Here is a 16,181-nt window from a genome sequence, read left to right as displayed (position 1 = left end):
ATATAAGCAGAACCAAAGACAAGAACCACATGATTATCTCAATAGACGCAGAAAAGGCTTTTGACAAAATTCAACAGCCCTTCATGCTAAAAACGCTCAATAAATTTGGTATTGATGGAACGTACCTCAAAATAATAAGAGCTATCTATGACAAACCCACAGCCAATATCATACTGAATGGGCAAAAACTGGAAAAATTCCCTTTGAAAACTGGCACAAGACAGGGATGCCCTCTCTCACCACTCCTATTCAACATAGTGTTGGAAGTTCTGGCTAGGGCAATTAGGCAAGAGAAAGAAATCAAGGGTATTCAGTTAGGAAAAGAAGAAGTCAAATTGTCCCTGTTTGCAGATGACATGATTGTATATTTAGAAAACCCCATTGTCTCAGCCCAAAATCTCCTTAAGCTGATAAGCAACTTCAGCAAAGTCTCAGGATACAAAATTAATGTGCAAAAATCACAAGCATTCTTATACACCAGTAACAGACAAACAGAGAGCCAAATCAGGAATGAACTTCCATTCACAATTGCTTCAAAGAGAATAAAATACCTAGGAATCCAACTGACAAGGGATGTAAAGGACCTCTTCAAGGAGAACTACAAACCACTGCTCAGTGAAATCAAAGAGGACACAAACAAATGGAAGAACATACCATGCTCATGGATAGGAAGAATCAATATCGTGAAAATGGCCATACTGCCCAAGGTTATTTATAGATTCAATGCCATCCCCATCAAGCTACCAACGAGTTTCTTCACAGAATTGGAAAAAACTGCTTTAAAGTTCATATGGAACCAAAAAAGAGCCCGCATCTCCAAGACAATCCTAAGTCAAAAGAACAAAGCTGGAGGCATCACGCTACCTGACTTCAAACTATACTACAAGGCTACAGTAACCAAAACGGCATGGTACTGGTACCAAAACAGAGATATAGACCAATGGAACAGAACAGAGTCCTCAGAAATAATACCACACATCTACAGCCATCTGATCTTTGACAAACCTGAGAGAAACAAGAAATGGGGAAAGGATTCCCTATTTAATAAATGGTGCTGGGAAAATTGGCTAGCCATAAGTAGAAAGCTGAAACTGGATCCTTTCCTTACTCCTTATACGAAAATTAATTCAAGATGGATTAGAGACTTAAATGTTAGACCTAATACCATAAAAATCCTAGAGGAAAACCTAGGTAGTACCATTCAGGACATAGGCATGGGCAAAGACTTCATGTCTAAAACACCAAAAGCAACAGCAGCAAAAGCCAGAATTGACAAATGGGATCTCATTAAACTAAAGAGCTTCTGCACAGCAAAAGAAACTACCATCAGAGTGAACAGGCAACCTACAGAATGGGAGAACATTTTTGCAATCTACTCATCTGACAAAGGGTTAATATCCAGAACCTACAAAGAACTCAAACAAATTTACAAGAAAAAAACAACCCCATCAAAAAGTGGGCAAAGGATATGAACAGACATTTCTCAAAAGAAGCCATTCATACAGCCAACAGACACATGAAAAAATGCTCATCATCACTGGCCATCAGAGAAATGCAAATCAAAACCACAATGAGATACCATCTCACACCAGTTAGAATGGCGATCATTAAAAAATAGATTTCACAGAAGCAAGCAAGCAAAAACAAAACCAAGAATATGAGGATCTACTAGTCCATGACATGTACGATACTCCTTTTGACTGGCAGAGGTTTAATGGAATGGATTATGGAGCTAGAGAATATTTTTGAAATACCTATTGTGTTAGTTCTTATGTTGCTACAGAAAAATACCTGAGATTGGTTAATTTATAAAGAAAAATGTATTTGGTTTATGGTTCTGCAAACAGCATGGGAGGCGTGGCACCAGCATCTGCTTCTAGTGAGGCCTCAGGAAGCTTCCAATCATGGTGGGAGGCAAAGGGGGAGCAGGCAGGTGTGTCACACGGTGAGAGAGGAGGGGAGGAGAGAGAGAGAGGGAGAGGGAGAGAGGGAGAGGGAGGGAGGGAGAGAGAAAGGTAGTGTCAGGCTCCTTTAAACAATCAGCTTTGGCCTGAACTGACAGAGTGAGAACTCACTCATTACCACAGAAGGGCAAATCTACAACACTTGGGACCACATTTCAACATGAAATTTAAAGGGGACAAATATCTAAGCCATACCACCAACTGACCTTTTCGTCCTCCAAGTATTTCCCCCTTTCTCTCTCCCCAGTGTCTCATTCAAGGAAGTACTCTTTCCAGGGTTCACACTCTTAGGAGGGATGACAGTGTAGAAAATGGAAGTGGTCAGCTAGGTTCTGCTTTGGTATTTCCTAACACCTGAAGACATTAGGTAGAATATACTAGGAACTCCTTGTGGGGAAATCACTATAAAGAAAATGGTTCTAAGAGATTATCATTCAGATTAAGAGAGGAAGGGAATAAACAGAATAAAGAAAGGGGAACTTTGTACACCTAGGCCTGGCTCAGATCCCCCAAGCCCAGGCAGATAGGTCACTGACAGCCTCCAGAGCAGTGGCCCATGGGGACCAGGAAGCACATGTCCACAGGAACTTCATGTGTGCTCCAGGCAGAAGTCCAGAACCACAGGAGTCAGAAATGAGAAAGGCAATGGAATCAGGAAGAAGGAATCTTTCACAATAAACTATATAGGCTTGGGATAGAGAACCAGGCAATAAAACCAAGATGTGGCCTCCTGCAAGGTCCTGGCACCATGCAACGCCCTGGCACCACGCAAGGCCCCAGTGATTTAGCCACTATTTAAAGGAAAATAATGTGGAGACTCACAGTTACTCATATTAAATTTTCATAAAACAAACATATTAAGTTTTCAAGCCAGAATAAGCATTAAAATAAAAATCATTATAGGAAAATAAAGTTACATTTCTGGTACATCTTAGTCCAGGACTGAGAGTTACACTTCAGACAATTACATTTTCTTTTGTTGTTGTTAACATCTATTTTAGGTTTGAGGGTACATGTGAAGGTTTGTTCCACAGGTAAACTTGTGTCATGGGGGTTTCTTGTACATATTATTTCATTACCCAGGTATTAAGCCTAGTACCTGATAGTTATCTTTTCTACTCCTCTCCCTCCTCCCACCTTCCACCCTCAAGCAGACCTTAGTGTCTGCTGTTCCCTTCTCTGTGTTCATGAGTTCTCATCATTAAGCTCCCACTTATAAGCGAGAACATGTGGTATTTAGTTTTCTATTCCTGCATTAGTTTGTTAAGGATAATGGCCTCCAGCTTCATCCACGTTCCCACAAAAGACATGACCTTATTCTTTTTTATGGTTGCATTATATTCCGTGGTGTATATGTACCACATTTTCTTGGGCCAATCGGTCACTGCTGCGCATTTAGGTTGATTCCATGTCTTTGCTGTTGTCAATGGTGCTGCAACGAACATTCACATGAATGTGTCTTTATGGTAGAATGCTTTATATTTCCCTAGGTACGTACACAGTAATGGAATTGCTGGGTGGAATGCTGGTTCTGCTTTTAGGGTGGGATAGTAGTTCTCCTTTTAGCTTTCTAAGGACTCACCATACGGCTTTCCACAATTGTGGAATTAACACTCCCACCAACAGTTTATGTGTTCCCTTTTCTCTACAACCTTGCCAGCATCTGTTGTTTTCCGACTTTTTTATAACAGCCATTCTGACTGGTGTGAGATAGTATCTCATTGTGGATTTGATTTGCATTTCTCTGATCATCAGTGATACCAGGTTTTTCTTATATGCCTGTTGGCTGCATGTAGGTCTTCTTTTGGAAAGTGTCTGTTCATGTCCTTTGTCAACTTTTTAATGGGGTTGTTTTCTCTTGTAAATTTGTTTAAGCTCCTTATAGATGCCGGATATTAGAGCTTTGTCAGATTCATAGTTTGCAAATATTTTCTCCCATTTTGTAGACTGTTTGCTTTGTTGATACTTTCTCTTGCCATGCAGAAGCTCTTAATTTTAATTAGACCCCATTTGTCAGTTTTTGACTGTGATTGCTTTTGGTGTCTTTCTCATCAAATCTTTGGTCATTTCAGTGTCTGGGATGGTATTGCCTAGGTTGTCTTCCAAGATTTTTATAGTTTTTGGTTTTACATTTAAGAGTTTAATCCATCTTGAGTTGACTTTTATATATGGTGTAAAAAAGTATCCAGCTTCAATCTTTTGCATATGGCTAGCCAGTCATTCAAGAGACATTTACTGAATAGGGATCTTTTCCCCAGTGCTTGTTTCTGTTAGCTTTGTCAAAGAACAAATAGTTGGAGGTATGTAACCTTATTTTTGGATTCTCTCTTCAGTTCCATTGGCATATATGTCTGTTTGGGTTACTGTAGCCCTGTAGTATAGTTTGAAGTCGGGTAACCTGATGCCTCCAGCTTTGTTCTTTTTGTTTAGGATTGCCTTGGTTATTCCAGCTTTTCTGATTCCATATGAACTTTAAAATCGTTTTTTTCTTTTTTTTTTTTCCAGACAGTCTCGCTCTGTCATCCAGGCTGGAATGCAGTGATGTCATCTTGGCTCACCAAAACTTCAGCCTCACAAGTTCAAGCAATTCTCCTGCTTCAGCCTCCTGAGTAGCTGGGGTTACAGGTGTGCACCACCACACCCAGCTAATTTTTGTAGTTTTAGTAGAGATGGGATTTCATTGTGTTGGCCAGGCTGGTCTTGAACTCCTGATGTTAAGTGATCCACCCCGCTTGTCCTCCCAAAGTGCTGGAATTACAGGCATGAGCCACCAGGCCTGGCCCGTTTTTTTCTAGTTTTTTTCTAGTTCTGCAAAGAATATCATTGTAGTTAAATATAAATAGCACCGAGTGCACAAACTGCTTTGGGCAGTATGGCCATTTTAATGATACTGCCTCTTCCTATTCACGAGCATGAAAGTTTTTTGGGTTCTACATTTGCTTGTGTCATCTCTTTAAGGAGTGTCTTCTTTAAGCAGTGCTTGGTAATTCTCCTTGTAGAGCTCTTTCACCTCCCTTGTTAGCTATATTCCTAAATATTTTTCTGTGTGGGCATTATGAATGGGATTGAATTCCTGATTTGGTTCTCATCTTGACTGTTGTTGGTGTGTAAGAGTGCTAGTTATTTTTGTACACTGATTTTGTATACTGAGACTGCTAAAGTTGTTTATCAGCTTAAGGAGATTTTTGGCCGAGGCTATGGGGTTTTCTTTTTTCTCTGGAAACGGAATCTTGCTCTGTTGCCCAGCTTGGAGGGCAATGGCCCGATCTCGGCTTCAACTATGGGGTTTTCTAAATATAGAATAATATTGTCTGCAAACAGGGATAGTTTGGCTTCCTCTCTTCCTGTTTGGATGCCTTTATTTCTGTTTGATTGCTCTGGTGAGGGCTTCCAATACTATGTTGAATAGGCGTGGTGATATAGGGCATCCTTGTTTTGTGCTGGTTTTTGAGGGGAGTGCCTCCAGCTTTTGCCTATTCAGTATGATCCTGGCTGCAGATTTGTCATGAATGGCTCTTATTATTTCAAGACATGTTCCTTCAACATCTAGTTAATTGAGAGTTTTTAACATGAAGGGTGTGGAATTTTGTGGAAATTCTTTTCTGCATATATTGAGATAATTGTGGTTTTTGTCTTTGGTTCTGTTTATGTGATGAATCACATTTATTGATTTGCATAGGTTAAACCAACTTTGCATCCCAGGGATGAAGCCTACTTGATCATGATGGATTAGCTTTTTGAAGTGCTGATGGATTCAGTTTGCAAAGATTTTGTTGAGGGTTTATGCATTGAAGTTAACCAAGGACAACAGCCCGAAGCTTTATTTTCTGGTTGTGTTTCTGTAGGTTTTGGTATCAGAAGAATGCTGGCCTCACAGAATGTGTTAGGGAGGAGTCCCTCCTCCTCAGTTTTTTTGGAAGCATTTCAGCAGAAATGGTATCAGCTCTTTTTTGTGCATCTGGTTGAATTTGGCTGTGAATCCATCAGGTCCTGGGCTGTTTTTTTTTTTTGGTAGCTTATTTATTCTGATTCAATTTTGGAGCTCATCATTTGTGTGTTAAAACATTCAATTACTTCTTGATTCAGTCGTGGGAGGGTGTATTTGTAGAAAAATTTCCCTATCTCTTCTAAGAAGGTTTTTTAGTTTGTGTGCATAGAAGCATTTGCAGTAGTTACTCATTTTACTTGTATTTCTGTGGGGTCAATGGTCACATTCCCTTCATCATTTCTAACGGTGTTTATTTGGATCGTCTCTCTTCTCTATTAGTCTAGCTAGTGGTCTATCTATCTTACTAAATTTTTCCAAAAATCAACCACTGGATTTGTTGAACTTTTGGATAATTTTCTGACTCTCAATTTCCTCCTTCAGTTAAGCTCTGACGTTGGTTATTTCCTGTCTTCTGCTAGCTGTGAAGCTGATTTATTCTTGCTTCTCTAATTCTTTCAGTTGTGATGTTAGGTCATACCACTTCCACTGGTATTCCTTGGCCAGCAGACATCTTAAACCTCACCCTGTGGGACCTTCTAGGAGGATCAGGTCGCCATCTTTGCTGTTGGGGTGACTTAGCCATTTCGGCCTTCAGTCTTTGGAGAGTCTGAGGCATCTGGAGGCTGGAGCAGACCCCCAGCACAGCACACTTGCTTTATGAAAATGAGGCCAGACTTTTTTGGTTTTTTTGGCTCACTGCAACCTCCGCCTCCTGGGTTCAAGCAATTCTCCAGCCTCAGCCTTCCGAGTAGCTGGGACTACAGGCATACGCCAGCACGCCCAGCTAATTTTTGGAGCTTTAGTAGGGATGGGTTCTTGCCATGTTGCCCAGACTGGCCTCGAACTCCTGATCTCAAGCAATCCGCCCACCTCGGCCTCCCACAGTGCTGGGATTACAGGGGGGAGCCACTGCGCCCAGGCCAGACTGCTTTTTTAAAGCGGGTTGCCAATCCTGTTCCTCTTCAATGTGTGAGACCTCCCTTGAAGACCAGGGGTCTTCAGCTACCCCTGCCAGTGTCTGCCGGCCAACAGAGGTTTCCAGCCTCCCTGGGATGAAGCTCCCAGAGGCAGAGGCAGGCTGCCACCTTTGCCATTTGGGTGGCTTAGCCAGTCCAGCTTTTGGGCTTTGGAGTGTTCTAGGTGACTGGGGGCTGAAGGTGGACCCTTACCACAGCGCAGCTGGTCTGCAAAAACGAGGCCAGACCGCTTTTTAAAGGGAGCCCCTGATCTTGTTCCTCCTCACTGGGCAGGGCCTCCCAACTGGGGTCTCTAACCACCTCCTACAGGTGTGTTTGGGCCACCAACAGGTCCATACCTCCCGGGGACAGAGCTCTTGGAGGGAGGGGCAGGCCGCCATCTTTGCTGTTTCACAGCCTTCACTCGTGTTACCTCGAGGTACGGGAAGATCCGAGCTGGCTAGGGACAGGATTGGGCCCCCAGCATACTGCAGCAGCCCTACAGGAAAGTCTCCAGAGTGTCACGTGGATGCCCTAAGTTACCGTATCTTTTCACTGGGCTGGTCCTCTGGGTCTGGGCTTCCAGCAATCTCCCACCAGAGATACCAAACCAGCAGCAGCTCTGCAACGCCCTGAACAGAGCCTCCAGGAGCAACCGAAAGCCTCTCTGCCACCGCCTCTACAGTGAACTGCCCTTGCTGCCTTTGGACTGGCGAAGCCTCTGCAGTGAACTGCCCTTGCTGCCTTTGGACTGACGAAGCAGCAAAGACCCCATCTGCCTTAGCCACATCTCCAGTAGGCTGCAGTTGACCCAAAAAGAGGAGGCCAGTCCATCTCTCACTGCTAAAAAAAAGAAAAAAAAAAAAAAAAAAAAAAAAAGCAGTCTGGCCATATTTTCACCGAGCAGCTGTGCTGTGCTGGGGGTAGGCTTCCATTCCTGGTCACGGGGTTCACTTCCAAGCCAGACAGCTGGATCCGCCAAGCCACCCAGACCGCAAAGATGACGGGCTGCCCCTCCCGCTAGGAGCTCCGTCGCAGGGAGCCTCAAACCTCTCTCAGCTGGAGAGCACGGGCAAGAGTGCCTGGAGACTCCAGTTGGGAGGTCCCGCTCAGTGAGGATGGCGCGAGGCTGGGCTGGGCTGGTGCTGCCACCCGCAATCGGCTTGAACCCCGTAAAGCCCTCAGGATGCAATGGCTAAGTTGCCACAACAGCAAAGATGGTGGCCCACCTCTCCTTCTTGGAGGTTCATCCTGGGGAGGTTTCAGATATCTGTCAGGTAGAAACACCCGGATCAGGGACCCGCTTAAAAGGGCCAACTGGGGGCAGCTCTACGAAAACATGGCCAGACTGCTTTTTCAAGCGGGTCCCCGATCCCGTTCCTCTTCACTGGGTGGGAGCTTTCAACTGGGGTGTCCAGCCACCCTTGCCTGTGTTCTCTGGCTGACAGAGGTCCCAAGCCTCCTTGAGATGGAGCTCCCAGGGAGTGCGGTAGGCCACCATCTCTTCTATTTGGGCGACTTAGCCCATCCAGCCTTCGGGCTCGGGAGTGAACCAGGAGACCGGGGATGGAAGCAGACCCCCAGCATAGCACAGCACAGCACAACACTGCTGCTCAACAGAACCATGCCCAGACTGCTTTTTGAAAACACGTGGTGCTGTTTTCTAAAAACAGGCACAATTGCTTACGCCTGTAATCCCAGCACTTTGGGAGGCCGAGGTGGGCAGATCGTAAAGTCAGGAGTTGGAGATAAGCCTGGCCAGCATGGTGAAACCCCCTCTTCACTAAAAGTACAAAATATTAGCCAGGTTTGGTGGCGTGCGCCTGTAGTCCCAGCTACTCAGGAGGCTGAGGCAGGAGAATTGCTTGAACCCAGCAGGTGGAGGTTGCAGTGAGCTCAGATTGCACCACTGCACGCCAGCCTGGGTAGCACAGCAAGACTCTGTCTCAAGAAAGTAAAAAAATGCGGCCCCAATCCCGCTTCTCCTTACTCAGCAGGACCTGCCAACCGAGGTCTCTCCAGCTACCTCCTACAGATGCATTCAGGCCGTCAACAGGTCCGTACCTCCCTGGGACAGAGCTCCCAGCGGGAGGGGCAGGCCACCATCTTTGCTGTTTTGCAACCTTCATACTTCCAGGTGTTGAACAATCCGAGGTGACTAGGGACTGGAGTGGGCCCCCAGCATACTGCAGCAGCCCTACAGAAAAGTGGCCACACTGTTACATGGGTGCCCATTCCCAAAACTTCTCACCTGGCAGGTCCTTCAGGCCTGGGCCTCTAGCCACCCCTCGCCAGACCTATGGAGCCAGTGGCAGCTCGGCAACTCTCCTGACACAGCCTCCAAGGGCAACCGAAAGCCCCTCTGCCACTGCCTCTGCAGTGGAACTGCCCTTGCTACCCTTGGACTACTGAAGGAGCAAAGACCCCATGTCCTTGATCCACACCTCCAATAAGCTGCAGCTGACCAAAGGAGAGGAGGCCAGTTCATCTCCCATGGGCCCCACACGCTCCCCTCTGCTCACTACCAGATAGGGAACCCCTGGCTTGGGCCCACAGCACAGACCTTCCATCCTGGGCTGACTGCGCTGAGCAAATGCTGACCTGCACCTCTCTGGGTGGAGCCCCCAGGAGACACGCAAAGCACCCTTGGCCACAACCACTACTAACGTCCCTTTCTCTGGGCCTCCAAGTTGGGGAAGGAACATAAACACTGAGATCGCCCCAGAGCTGCGGTGGGCAGCCCAGGAGTGCCAAGCCACAATCTATAGCCAGAACTCAAGGGGGAGAGGAACCCATACTTTCAGAGTACTGGGAAGGAACACGGCTGCAACTGTGGTTCAGCACAGACGAGCCACACAAGTGAGCGAGAGTTTACCAACTGACCAATATTCTGAAGCACCACCTACTGGATCACACCCCAAAACCTCAACACCAAAAATACCTTGCTAACATACCCCTCTCTGAAACCAAGGACAAGAAGTCAGCTTCAAATCAAGATCTGAATAAAGTGTCAGCTCCGTGAAAACATCCTCAAAAGAAGTCTATTGACTGTACTCAGTCTACACTGAAGTTAAAGGAACACCCACATGTAGAGATGAGAAAGAACTAATGCAAGAACTCTGGCACCTCAAATGGCCAGAGTGTCATATATCCTTCAAATGACCACAACAGTTTTGCAAGAAGAGTTCTTAACCAGATGCAGCTGGCCTACGTGATAGAAATAGAATTCAGAATATGGGCAGGAATGAGGATCTCTGAGATTCAGGTAGCTGGCAAAACGTAACGCAAGGAAACCGAGAATCACAATAGAATAATACAGGAGCTGACACAATAGAATCATACAGGAGCTGAAGGATGAAATAGCCACTATTAAAAAAAAGAAAAAACCCTAAGATACCTGACAGAGTTGAATAACACAATACAAGAATTTCACAATGTGACTGCAACAATTAAGAACAGCATAAATCTAGCTGAGAAAAGAATTTCAGAGCTTGAAGACTGGCTCTCTGAAATGAGACAATCAGACAAAAAAATTATAAAAACAATCCAAAGACATGAACAAAACCTCTGAGAAGTATGGGACTATGTAAAGAGGCCAAATCTCTGAATCACTGGCATCCCTGAAAGGGACAGGGAGAAAGCCAACAACTTGGAAAACCTATTTCAGCATATTGTCCATGAAAACTTTTCCAACCTCACTAGAGAATCAAACAAATTGAGGAAATACGGAGAGCTCCTGCAAGATTTTACACAAGAATACCATCTCCAAGACACATAATCATCAGATTTTCCAAGATCCAAATGAAAGAAAGAATGTTAAACGTGGCAAGAGAGAAAGGGCAAGTCACCTACAAACGGAACCCCATCAGGCTAACAGTGAACCTCTTAGCTGAAACTCTACAAGCCAGAAGAGATTGGGGGACTATATTCGAAATTCTTTTTTTTTTTTTTTTTTTTTTGAGACGGAGTCTCGCTCTGTCCCCCTGGCTGGAGTGCAGTGGCCGGATCTCAGCTCACTGCAAGCTCCGCCTCCCGGGTTCAGGCCATTCTCCTGCCTCAGCCTCCCGAGTAGCTGGGACTACGGGTGCCCACCACCTCGCCCGGCTAGTTTTTTTTTTTTTTTGTATTTTTTAGTAGAGACGGGGTTTCACTGTGTTAGCCAGGATGGTCTCGATCTCCTGACCTCGTGATCCACCCGTCTCGGCCTCCCAAAGTGCTGGGATTACAGGCTTGAGCCACCACGCCCGGCCATTCGAAATTCTTAAAAGAAAAAAATCCTTCAACCAAGAATTTCATATCCAGCCAAAGTATACTTCCCGAGTGAAGGAGAAATAAGATCCTTTTCAGACAAGCAAAAGTTGAGGGAGTTTGTTATCACCAGACCTGCCTTACAAGAGATCTTGAAAGGAGCGCTAAATATAGAAAGACCGCTACCAGCTAGTACAAAAACACACTTAAATACACAGACCACTGACACTATAAAGCAACCACATGAACAAGCCGGCATAACAGTTGGCTAACAACACAACATCAGAATCAAATCCACAAATATCAACACTAACTTTATATGGAAATGGGTTAAATACCCTTCACTAAAAAGGCACAGTGTGGCAAGGTGGATATAAAAGCAAGAACCAATCGTATGCTGTCTTCAAGAGACGTGTCTAACACATAATGACACCCATGGGCTCAAAATAAAGGGATGGAGGAAAATCTACCAAGGAAATGGAAAACAGAAAAAAAGCAGGGCATGCAATCTTAATTTCAGACAAAACAGATTTCAAATCAACAAAGATCAAAAAAGACAAAGAAGGGCATTAAATAATGGTAAAGTGTTGAATTCAACAAGTGCTCCAGCACAGGAGCACCCAGATTTATAAAGCGAGGAGATATGTTTATATATAACCTATCTCACATATATGTATTATATATATCATGTTTGTGAGAATAAGTTAGATGGACATAAAAGTAATTATATAGAAAAATGTAAAACATTGTAATACTAGTTATTTTAAAGTATTAAAACACTATATATTTGAAAAACTTCACTACCACCTTCTTCCATTTACCAAGCTTACTATTAACCACTACCTGAAATATTTGGTATTAAGCCCATCTGAGATGGGCAGCCAGAGCACCCTAAGTATGTGTCTATCTTTGCTCTTACTATGTTGCGTGGATTATAGATGCCATTTTCTGGGTCCCCTCCCACTGTTTCATGTCCTCCTTATGATCTTTGTCATCTGTGCTGGGCGCAGATACTACATCTGTAAAATGTTGAATAAAGGTCCCAGGGTAAAAATGTTAACCTTGACACAAGCAGAATTGACAAAAATCTGAGAATACTCCAGGGCAAGTCTCATTCTACCTTGTTTTATGTATGTTTAGAGAAACTCCAGAAGAAACTTTCTAGTATCCAAAGGCAATTCAAATCCTTTTTGACTTCTTTCAAAGGGGAATGAGAAAAATGACCTTTTTTGAAAATGTAGACCTCAGAGAATGTTAAGAAACTTAATAATCTCACACTTTTTACCAAAGAATGCAAAATCAGTATTCTCAAGTTAATTTAATAGCTAGCAAAGCATGTTTGTGGTAGTCAAACATTTATTTATAGTAAGTTATTTTACTAACACTCAAGGCAGTTGCTACTTTGATTAAAACTCTCTTGTCTCAACTTTTTTCAGTCTTCTAACATTAGGAAATTAAAGTCTACTTTAATTGACTTCAGAAAGAAAGTATGGCCATTTCATTGCTAACTGCATATTTTAGAATAAAGAGGGGTCAAGAGTAGTAACAGTGTGGTGATTATGCCAATCTACAACTACAGTTTATAAGAAACAAAATAAGGTCATCAGATGGCCAGATACTCCAAACTGGGGATTCTTTTTTGGATAAAATGTCAATGGAAATACTAGGTTGTGTCTGATTTATTGAAAAAATCAGTAAGATAGGCCACTAGCTAGACTATTAGAGAAGAGAGAAGATCCAAATAAATACAAAGAAACGTGATATTAAAAATATCTGATATAAAGTAATTTGGGTATTTGAATATTAACTTGTTATACAGCATTTGACACCTGATAAATACAACTATTTCAAGTCTCCATGACACTTCCTTCACTCTACAAGTGTGTGATGCATGGTCATCTAAAAACAGCAGCTGGAGATACAGTCAGGTCTCCCAGGCAATGCTCAAGAGGCACTTCTCAATGACAGAAATTGAAATTTACAGAGACAGTCCAATGGATTAAGCCTCTTAAGAGTAAAGCACAAATGGAGAACTACCATCTCCTACACACATCTCTCTGTAATATGTGCAGTCACGTTCCATTTCAACTTATTATTTGTACACATGGGGCAATAATCATCATTTGAAACAAAAGGAGGTTTCATTTTCAGCTAATGGGATAAAACACATCATAAGACACAGAATTTTATAGTGTCCTGAAGGTCATCATCTTTTTTTTTTTTTTTTTTTTTTTTTTTTGAGACGGAGTCTCGCTCTGTCACCCAGGCTGGAGTGCAGTGGCCGGATCTCAGCTCACTGCAAGCTCCGCCTCCCGGGTTCACGCCATTCTCCGGCCTCAGCCTCCCGAGTAGCTGGGACGACAGGTGCCCGCCACCTCGCCCGGCTAGTTTTTTGTATTTCTTAATAGAGACGGGGTTTCACCGTGTTAGCCAGGATGGTTTTGATCTCCTGACCTCGTGATCCGCCCGTCTCGGCCTCCCAAAGTGCTGGGATTACAGGCTTGAGCCACCGCGCCCGGCCAAAAAATATGGAACGCTTCACGAATTTGCGTGTCATCCTTGCGCAGGGGCCATGCTAATCTTCTCTGTATCGTTCCAATTTTAGTATATGTGCTGCCGAAGCGAGCACAAGGTCATCATCTTAACGGTGGCTCTCAAACCTGAGTGCACATCAGAATCCCCTGGATGGCTTGTGAAACCAGCCATCTTCTGCACAGCTATTAGATCCTACACCCTCTTGCTTACAAAAGACATCACTCTACAAATTGTCCCCTTTTACTGTCATATCTTCCCCCTCTGCATATAAACATGCTTTTATTTCTCCTATTGTTTTAAAACCACTTAGAACTCTGGTTTCTGTTCCACCACCTCCCCGTTTTCTCGTGCCCTACTTGTAAACCTCAATAAAATGTCTACACTTGCCTTCTCATCCTTCCTGCCTAAAGCACATTCTTCACTTGGCTTCTAGAGCATCATGCGTCTGTGGTTCTGCTACTACCAGCTTACCGGCTTTTAAGGGTTGAATTGTTTCCGAGGATTTGTTGAAGTCCTAACCTAGGGCGCTTGAGAATACGACCTTAGTTGGAAACCGGGTCTTTGCAGATTTAACCAACCTAAGAAGAAGTCATTAGGGTAAGCCTTAATCCAATATGACTGGTGTTCAGATTTAAAAAAGAAAAATGTGGAGACAGATATGCACAGAGGGAAGATGATGTGAAGGCATACAGGGGAAAGACAGCTACATGAGTGGAGTGAGGACTCTACAAGCCACGGAATGAAAAGGGTTGCCAGCAAACTCCAGAAGTCAGAGAGCTAAGGAAGGATCTCCCCTAGAGCCACCAAAGAGAGCATGGCCTCGCCAGCACCTTGATTTCAGACATCTGGCCTCTAGTACTGCCATGAACACATTTCTGTTGTTTTGGGCCACCTGGTTTTAGTAGTTTGTTATAGCAGCCCTAGGAAGCTAACACCCTGGCTAATCTCCTTTGCATCAATGGACCATTTCTTATAGGGCTCAGTGACAGCACCTCTACGCTTTTCTGCATCACACCCACACTAAGTTGATGTCAACCACTCTAAGGTTTAAAGCCATGACTCTGGTCCAGGCTTCTTCCCTGGTTTCCAGACTTCATGCATCCACCTGGCTTCATGATGTTTCCTCTTTGGTGTCCAACAGACATCAAAAATCTAACAACTCCCAAACCAAACTCCTGATTCTCCCACAGAAAACCTGTGTGCCCCAGTCTCTCCAACTGCAGTGAATTAATACTCACTGACCTACTGTTCAGACAAAAAGGAAAAAAAAAAATAAAAAGAGTGACATTTGACTTCCTTCATTTTCTATATCTCACACCCCAAAGAAAAATGGGGCTCCTCCTTCAACCTGTGTTCACAAGATGACCTCTTCCAATGTCTCCTGCTATCCCTACCAAGGAGCAAATCCTACCATTTCTTGCCTGGATGACCACAATAGAACCCAGTGGGTCTTCCTGCTTCAACCTTTGTGTCCTGCATCCTAGTTTCCACATGGTTTCCTAACAGAGCTTTTAAAATACAAATCAGGTGTACCATTGCTCTTTTCCTTTCACACTGAGGAAAAGCTGAAATTCTTCAAATTTCCCAAAAGACACCACATGATCCCTGCGTCCTCCAAACCCCCTGACTTCATCTCCTTTTCCTGCACCCCTGCTCCCTTTCCCTGTAGTCTCCCCATTCACTGCCTTTTTACTTTTCTCTAATGCACCTGCGTGCTGTTACTCCTACATTGATACCTTCTCTTCCCTCAAACGTGTCCACAGCTTGCTCCAGTTCCATCAGGTCTCCTCTACTCAGATGTCACCTCATGAGAGAGGCCATCACTGACCATCCTGTACAAACTAGTAACTCCTCCAGCCTGGCATTCTCTCACCTGCCTTATGGTTTCATAGCCTCCATCACCATGTGACCTATTAGCTATTTTCCTGTTTTAGATTTTCAGTATGTGTTTATTTATTTAGAGATAGGGTCTCACTCTGTCACTCAGGCTGGGAGTGCAGTGGCAAGATGACAGCTCACTGCTGTAAAGCAGAAAATTATTTGGATAATGAGAGTGTATCTTTTTCTTTGGGGCAAGGAAGCAAATCATGAAAACAAGACTGGAATATAGAAATATGATACTAATATATATGGTAAATTCTTGAGAAAAGAGCCTGATAAAACAAAATTTTTAAACACACAAACAATAAAGAATACAAAATACAAGATTTAGAACAAAGTTTATGAAAAAAGTGTAAAAAAATATATTCATGTTCAGAATATATAAAGAACTCTTACAAATTATTAACAAAAAGGCATCAATTAAAACATGGTCAAAGGAGGATAATGACCAGGTTTTTCATCCAAGAACATAGACAATGTCCAGTAACCACATGACAAGATGCTCAACATCAAAGGGAAAGGCAAATCAAAACCACAGTGAGGTACCACTTCACACCACTAGAATGCCTATAATAAAAAAGATGAAAAATAAATACTGGAAAAGATGTG

At 43.6% G+C, this 16,181-nt stretch overlaps 1 non-coding gene across 1 annotated transcript; it reads right to left on the bottom strand.

Annotated features, from left to right (window-relative positions):
• Positions 1–13,678: 13,678 nt before the first annotated feature.
• On the bottom strand, positions 13,679–13,785 carry LOC123570150 (U6 spliceosomal RNA). Its single transcript, XR_006694142.1, has one exon. It is a non-coding gene; the product is annotated as a U6 spliceosomal RNA (small nuclear RNA).
• Positions 13,786–16,181: the final 2,396 nt, after the last annotated feature.

This window comes from Macaca fascicularis, chromosome 18 (assembly GCF_037993035.2).
Source record: "Macaca fascicularis isolate 582-1 chromosome 18, T2T-MFA8v1.1".
In the NCBI taxonomy this organism is placed as follows: domain Eukaryota; kingdom Metazoa; phylum Chordata; class Mammalia; order Primates; family Cercopithecidae; genus Macaca; species Macaca fascicularis.
The sequence above is the reverse complement of the archived record's forward strand: the minus strand, read 5'-3'. Positions and strand labels throughout refer to the sequence as shown.